This window comes from Microtus pennsylvanicus, chromosome 9 (assembly GCF_037038515.1).
Source record: "Microtus pennsylvanicus isolate mMicPen1 chromosome 9, mMicPen1.hap1, whole genome shotgun sequence".
In the NCBI taxonomy this organism is placed as follows: domain Eukaryota; kingdom Metazoa; phylum Chordata; class Mammalia; order Rodentia; family Cricetidae; genus Microtus; species Microtus pennsylvanicus.
The window spans coordinates 48259213-48265463 of NC_134587.1; the positions used below are offsets into that span (position 1 = coordinate 48259213).

The 6251-nt window shown below is 42.6% G+C and overlaps 2 pseudogenes; one reads left to right on the forward strand and one right to left on the reverse strand.

Moving 5' to 3' along the window:
- Positions 1 to 3201: 3201 nt before the first annotated feature.
- LOC142857533 (L-lactate dehydrogenase A chain pseudogene) lies at positions 3202 to 4354 on the reverse strand (annotated as a pseudogene).
- A 542-nt stretch (positions 4355 to 4896) lies between these two features.
- Positions 4897 to 5772, forward strand: LOC142856818 (large ribosomal subunit protein uL30 pseudogene; annotated as a pseudogene).
- The last annotated feature ends 479 nt before the right edge of the window (positions 5773 to 6251 follow it).

The window sequence follows — 6251 nt, forward strand, 5'->3', positions numbered from 1 at the left end:
ATTTCTAGAGTTTTAAAAGTTGCTTTTTTTCTTGTTTGCTTAGGTAGTATTGTATCTTTCTGGAGTCTTTGATGGAGTTAAGAATAGTTAGTTATAGTTTTCCTTAGTTATGATAAAGATTATTGTAACTTTTACTTGATAACTGTTTTGTTATATGTAATTTTGCTATGTTAAAGTTAAAGCCTTTTTTTTGTTTAAACCGAAAAAGGGGAAATGATGGAGGAAGGTCATTGGCTAATAAAGGAACTGCCTTGGCCCATTTCATTGGTTAGAAGATAGGTGGGAGGAGTAAACAGAACAAAACGCTGGGAGGAAGAGGAAGAGAGGTCAGACTCGACAGCTCTCCTCTCTGGAGCAGACGCCTCAGAGAGACGCCATGCTCCCTGCTCCAGGGAAGATGCGCGCTATGAAGCTCCGACCCAGGATGGACTTAGGCTAGAATCTTCCCGGTAAGCGCACCTAGGGGCGCTACACAGATGATTAGAAATGGGCTAGTCCAGGTGCGAGAGTTAGCCTAGAAGAGGCTAGGTAGAAATGAGCCAAGCAGTGTTTAAATGAATACAGTTTGTGTGTTGTTATTTCGGGGCAAAAGCTAGCCAAGCAGGCGGCTGGGGTGTTGGGGACGCAGCCCCGCCGCTCCCCTTATTACTACAAACATTGTATAAAACTGTGAGGAAAACAGAATGACTCCATCCCTCAGGGTCCTTTCAGACCCTCTGCTTTAGCTGTGCACCTGTGTGGGATGCACACAGGTGTGCATGGGTTTATACATCATAGGGGCGGGCTCACATATCTGATAATGGGATCAGGAAGCAGAATTGACCTAAGAGTAGTCTTAGGGGAACAAGATCTTCAGGATAAATTGTCTAAGTTGTTTCTAAAGTTTCTGAAATTTGCTCTTTGATCTGATGAGATTTTAATTTTTTTTAATTTTATGTGCATTGATGTTTTGCCTGAATGTATGTCTGTGTGTGAGGGTGTCAGATCTTGGAGTTACAGACAGTTGTTAATCACCATATGGGTGCTGGGAATTGAACCTAAGTCCTCTGGAAGAGCAGTTAGTGCTCTTAACTGCTGAGTCATCCCCCCCCCTTTTTTTTTTAACTGATTTGTAGTCAGAGACTGCTCTTTCATTCCCTGGACGCCCAGAACCAAATAATCACACAGAAACTATATTATTTACAATACTGTTTGGCCAATGACTTAGGCATATTTCTAGCTAGCTCTTACATCTTGAATTAGCCCATTTCTATTAATATATCTACCACAACAAGGCTTTTGCCTACTGGTAAGGTTCTGGCATGTCCTTCTCTTTCGGCAACTGCATGGTGTGTCTTTGACTCTGCCTACTCTCTCTATATATCTCTGTTCAGATTTCCCTCCTGGCTTTACTCTGCTAAGTCATTGCCTGAAACAGCTATTTCATTAACCAATGGTAATAAAACACTCATAGCATACAGAGGGGAATCCCACATCATCTCCCTTTTCTGTCTAAATAAAAAGGAGGGTTTTAACTGTAACATAGCAAATTACTTATAACAAAATAAGTATCAAGCAAGAATTACAGTTACAGTATTTAGTCTATTTGTATCCGGAAAGTTTCATATCTAATTTATCTTTAATCATAACTAAGAAAAATTATAATTATAACTATCTAGACTTAACTCCATCAAAGACCCCTAAAGGATATAATATTACTTAAGTAAACAGGAAGTGCATTGTAAGCAACTTTCAACACTCTAGAATTGACAGAGACATCTCACTGCCTGGACAGTCACCCAAAGCTCTTCTGTAATGTTGGGGCATCCATCTTCAGCCTACAGGCCCATAGCATTCAGCATACTTTTTCATGGAGCAGGAAATTTGAAACACTTTTTTGCCTTTATTGGCAGAGTTCATCAGTTGCTTTCTTCTGTGTCCCGCAGAATGTCTGGTAGTTTCTTTCATGAAGCAGGACCCTGAAGGACTGCCTCACCACTTTTTTTTTTGAGACAGGGTTTCTCTGTAGCTTTGGAGCCTGTCCTGGAACTAGCTCTTGTAGATCAGGCTGGCCTTGAACTCACAGAGATCCACCTACCTCTGCCTCCCGAGTGCTGAGATTAAAAGGTGTGCGCCACCACCTCCTGGCTTTTTTTTAAATTCCTTTTTAGATTTATTTAATATGTATACCATGTTCTGCCAACATGTATGCCTGTACACCAGAAGCGGGCACCAGATCTCATTATAGATGGTTGTGAGCCACCATGTGGTTGCTGGGAATTGAACTCAGGACCTCTGGAAGAACAGCCATTGCTCTTAACCTCTGAGCCATCTCTCCAGCCCCTGCCTCACCATCTGTAGGCAAATTCAGCAGTCATCTCTGAGGGTCCTAGATGTCCAGTTCAGCAGCATACCATCAAGCAGCCCAGGAAAGAGCAGTTTCTTGCCCAAATGGCTAGCAAACTCCATAAGAAGACTCTTTGATGCCCATCTTCCTCTTGAAGTAATTGGTGCTGTCAGGAACTGTTGAGAGAAGTCTAAGTTCTTAAAACACTTTAAATGCCATATTTTATAGGTCTTTAAAGTGTTGAAGATTATCTAACTAAAATATATCTCAGTGTATCTAGAAAATCTAACTAACATGATAATAAGTTTGACTATTATAAATGACTATCTGGTAATCTGTAACTAACTAACATGATAATAAGTTTGACTATTATAAATGACTATCTGGTAATCTGTAACTAACTAACTAACATGATAATAAGTTTGACTATTATAAATGACTATCTAGTAATCTGTAATTTTAAATTGTGCATTACATTTTTTTTCACTGTTTAAGGTTTATTTGGTGTTTTTGTTGGCATGACACTTGGGTAGTCGGTTGCATCATCCATATGCAGATCTTCACTTTACACAATATTTCAATGTACACTACAGATACATAATACACAAAATAATATCCTTTAGAACAGTTATGCACAAGATATGCATAATGGATTTACACACTGGAGCCAGGTTATGACTAACTGGGAAATCATTGGCCTAGGCATGTCTGGTGAGGGTGCATAGCACAGACACAGCAGGTTCACAGGGTAACTGAAGCCTGCACACAGTTGGCAGTGTCACACCAACCAGGTTACCACTACACAAGTACCACTTAGCATCAGGGTAGAGCTGTGGTACCTACCCTAACCACAGCTCAGATGAGTAGACAGTGTGCGGTCTCCATAGAAGCCCTGCTGCAGCCTGGACAGTGAAGCGCTAGGACATCTGGGGACTTTTAGAACTGCAGCTCTTTCTGGATCCCCCAGAGCGTATCTGCACTCTTCTTCAAGCGGGCCTCCTCTTCAGAAGTCAGAGTCACCTTCACAACATCTGAGATTCCATTTTGTCCCAGGACACAGGGGACACTGAGGAAGACATCATCCTTGATTCCATAGAGACCCTTAATCATGGTGGAAATGGGATGCACCCGCCTCAGATTCTTCATTATGCTCTCTGCCAAGTCGGCCACAGAAAGGCCAATGGCCCAGGACGTATAACCTTTCAGTTTGATCACCTCATAGGCGCTGTCAACCACCTGCTTGTGAACCTCCTTCCACTGCTCCTTGTCTGCATCGGAGCCCAGTTCTGGGTTCAGATTCTTCAGGGAGACACCAGCGACATTCACGCCACTCCACACAGGCACACTGGAGTCCCCGTGCTCCCCCAGGACCCATCCGTGACAGCTCAGTGGGTGAACACCCAGCCTTTCTCCCATCAGGTAACGGAACCGAGCTGAGTCCAGATTGCAACCACTCCCGATGACTCGGTTTTTGGGAAAGCCACTTATCTTCCAGGCCACGTAGGTCAAGATATCCACTGGGTTGGAGACAATAAGCAGCTTGCAGTTTGGACTGTATTTCACCCCGTTGGGAATGATGAACTTGAAGATGTTCACGTTGCACTGGACCAGATTGAGCCGACTCTCTCCCTCTTGCTGACCGGCCCCCGCTGTGATGATAACCAGCTTGGAGTTTGCAGTCACTCTATAGTCTTTGCCAGAGACAATTTTCGGTGTTCTAAGGAAAAGGCTGCCGTGCTGGAGATCCATCATCTCTCCCTTCAGTTTGTCTTCCATGACATCAACAAGGGCAAGCTCATCCACCAAGTCCTTCATTAGGATACTGATGGCACAAGCCATGCCAACAGCACCAACCCCAACAACCGTAATCTTGTTCTGGGGGGCCTGTTCTTCCTTAAGGAGATTCACAATCAGCTGGTCCTTGAGGGTTGCCATCTTGTCGGACTTTGAACCTATTGGGACCGCTAGTGCATGATGAACAGCTTTGGGCGCACAGCAGCGTGGTCAGGGTTCGGCTACAGAGGCTCCAGCACCGTGCATTACATTTTTAAATGAGCTGCATAAACATTAATACATTAAACAAGAGTAGAAATATACATATAACAAAATTGGCCTTAAATTTGTAACAATAAACCCAAATCTATACCAGTGTATTCATTTCTGTATCATATCCCCCTTATTTTTTTTCCAGAAATTGACTGTGACCATTAAACATTTATAACCAACACTCTCTAAATGAAAATGAGCATTTATAAACAGTCATTTAGGGAATTTGGGCATTGTTCTCTCCAAACTGCTTCCTGCTGCTTCTTGGGTGAAGTATTTTCAGGGTTCACGGAGACCTTTTGGGGTGGTCTTGGTCCATCAAACCACATTAGCCTGGAAGGAATCCACAGGTTCTCCTCTTCTGTGGAAACAAAAGCAGAACCTCTTTTCCAAAGCAACATATCCTTAGATTCAAATTCTGAAGTCAAGATACCTTTATGTTGGTTTAACTTATCAGCCCCCAGAATCAAATGTCTCTCTGCAGTCAAAAAATTCAAAGAAACTCTCTTTTTTTCCGCCTGGAACCATGGAGGCTGTTCTGGAGAAGAAAAAGGTTCCTGCTACACTGGGAACCCAGAAGAAAAAGAAGGTTCCTGCTGCGCCAGGAACCCTGAAGAAAAAGAAGATTCCTGCTGTACCAGAAACCCTGAAGAAAAAGCGAAGAAATTTCGCAGAGTTGAAGGTGAAGCGCCTTTGGAAGAAGATTGCCCTGAAGTCACTGCAAAGTGCCCAGAGGAAGCTCATCTATGAGAAGGCAAAGTACTATCACAAGGAGTACAGGCAGATGTACCGGACAGAGATTCGCATGGCCAGGATGGCAAGGAAAGGTGGCAACTTCTACGTGCCCACAGAACCGAAGCTGGCGTTCGTCATCAGAATCCGAGGTATCAATGGTGTAAACCCAAAGGTGCGCAAGGTGTTACAGCTTCTTCGTCTGCAGCAGATCTTCAACGGCACCTTCATTAAGCTCAACAAGGCTTCGATTAACATGCTGAGGATTGTGGAACCATACATTGCATGGGGGTACTCCAATCTGAAGTCAGTAAATGAGCTCATCTACAAACGCGGCTATGGCAAAATTCATAAGTAGAGAATTGCCTTGACAGATAATTCCTTGATTGCTTGATCACTTGGTAAATACAGCATCATCTGCATGGAGGATCTAATTCATGAGATCTATACAGTTGGAAAATGCTTCAAGAAAGCGAATAACTTCCTGTGGCCCCTCAAATTGTCTTCTCCACGAGGTGGAATGAAGAAAAAGGCAACTCATTTTGTGGAAGGTGGAGATGCTGGCAACAGGGAAGACCAGATAAACAGGCTTATTAGATGGATGAACTAAGGTGTTGCCCATGGTATTTTGTAATCTGGTCAGTTAATAAACAGTCACAGCTTGGCAAAAAAAATTCAAAGAAAATACAATAATATACACAATCTAGACTCTCTATGTATTTTCCATCTTTATGTGGCTCATTCTTTTCAACTCTATTGCTTTTTAATATTTATTTTATTATTTTAACTCCTTTAATCTATGATTGTCTGTACTCTTGTCTATACTCTTTTTCCTCTCTCTTCCAAGACTACATATATTTTTCAGATACTCCGTGAACTGTTTAGAGGTTTATTTTTGTCTGAATCTGTCTTTGTTGTGTATCTATAATCATTTTCTGACCAGAAACACCTTTTTTTTTTTAAAAAAAAAATGCTAGTCAGAAGACAGCCTGCCAGAGTCCTCTCTATCCTTCCATTATTTAGGATCTGGGGACTGGACTCAGCTCCTCAGGGCTGGCCACAAGCACCTTTACCCACTGAGCCATTTGCCAGCCCTGTTCTGGAGTCTTTATACCTGCAGGCCTTGATGTCTTCGTTCCAGCAGAAG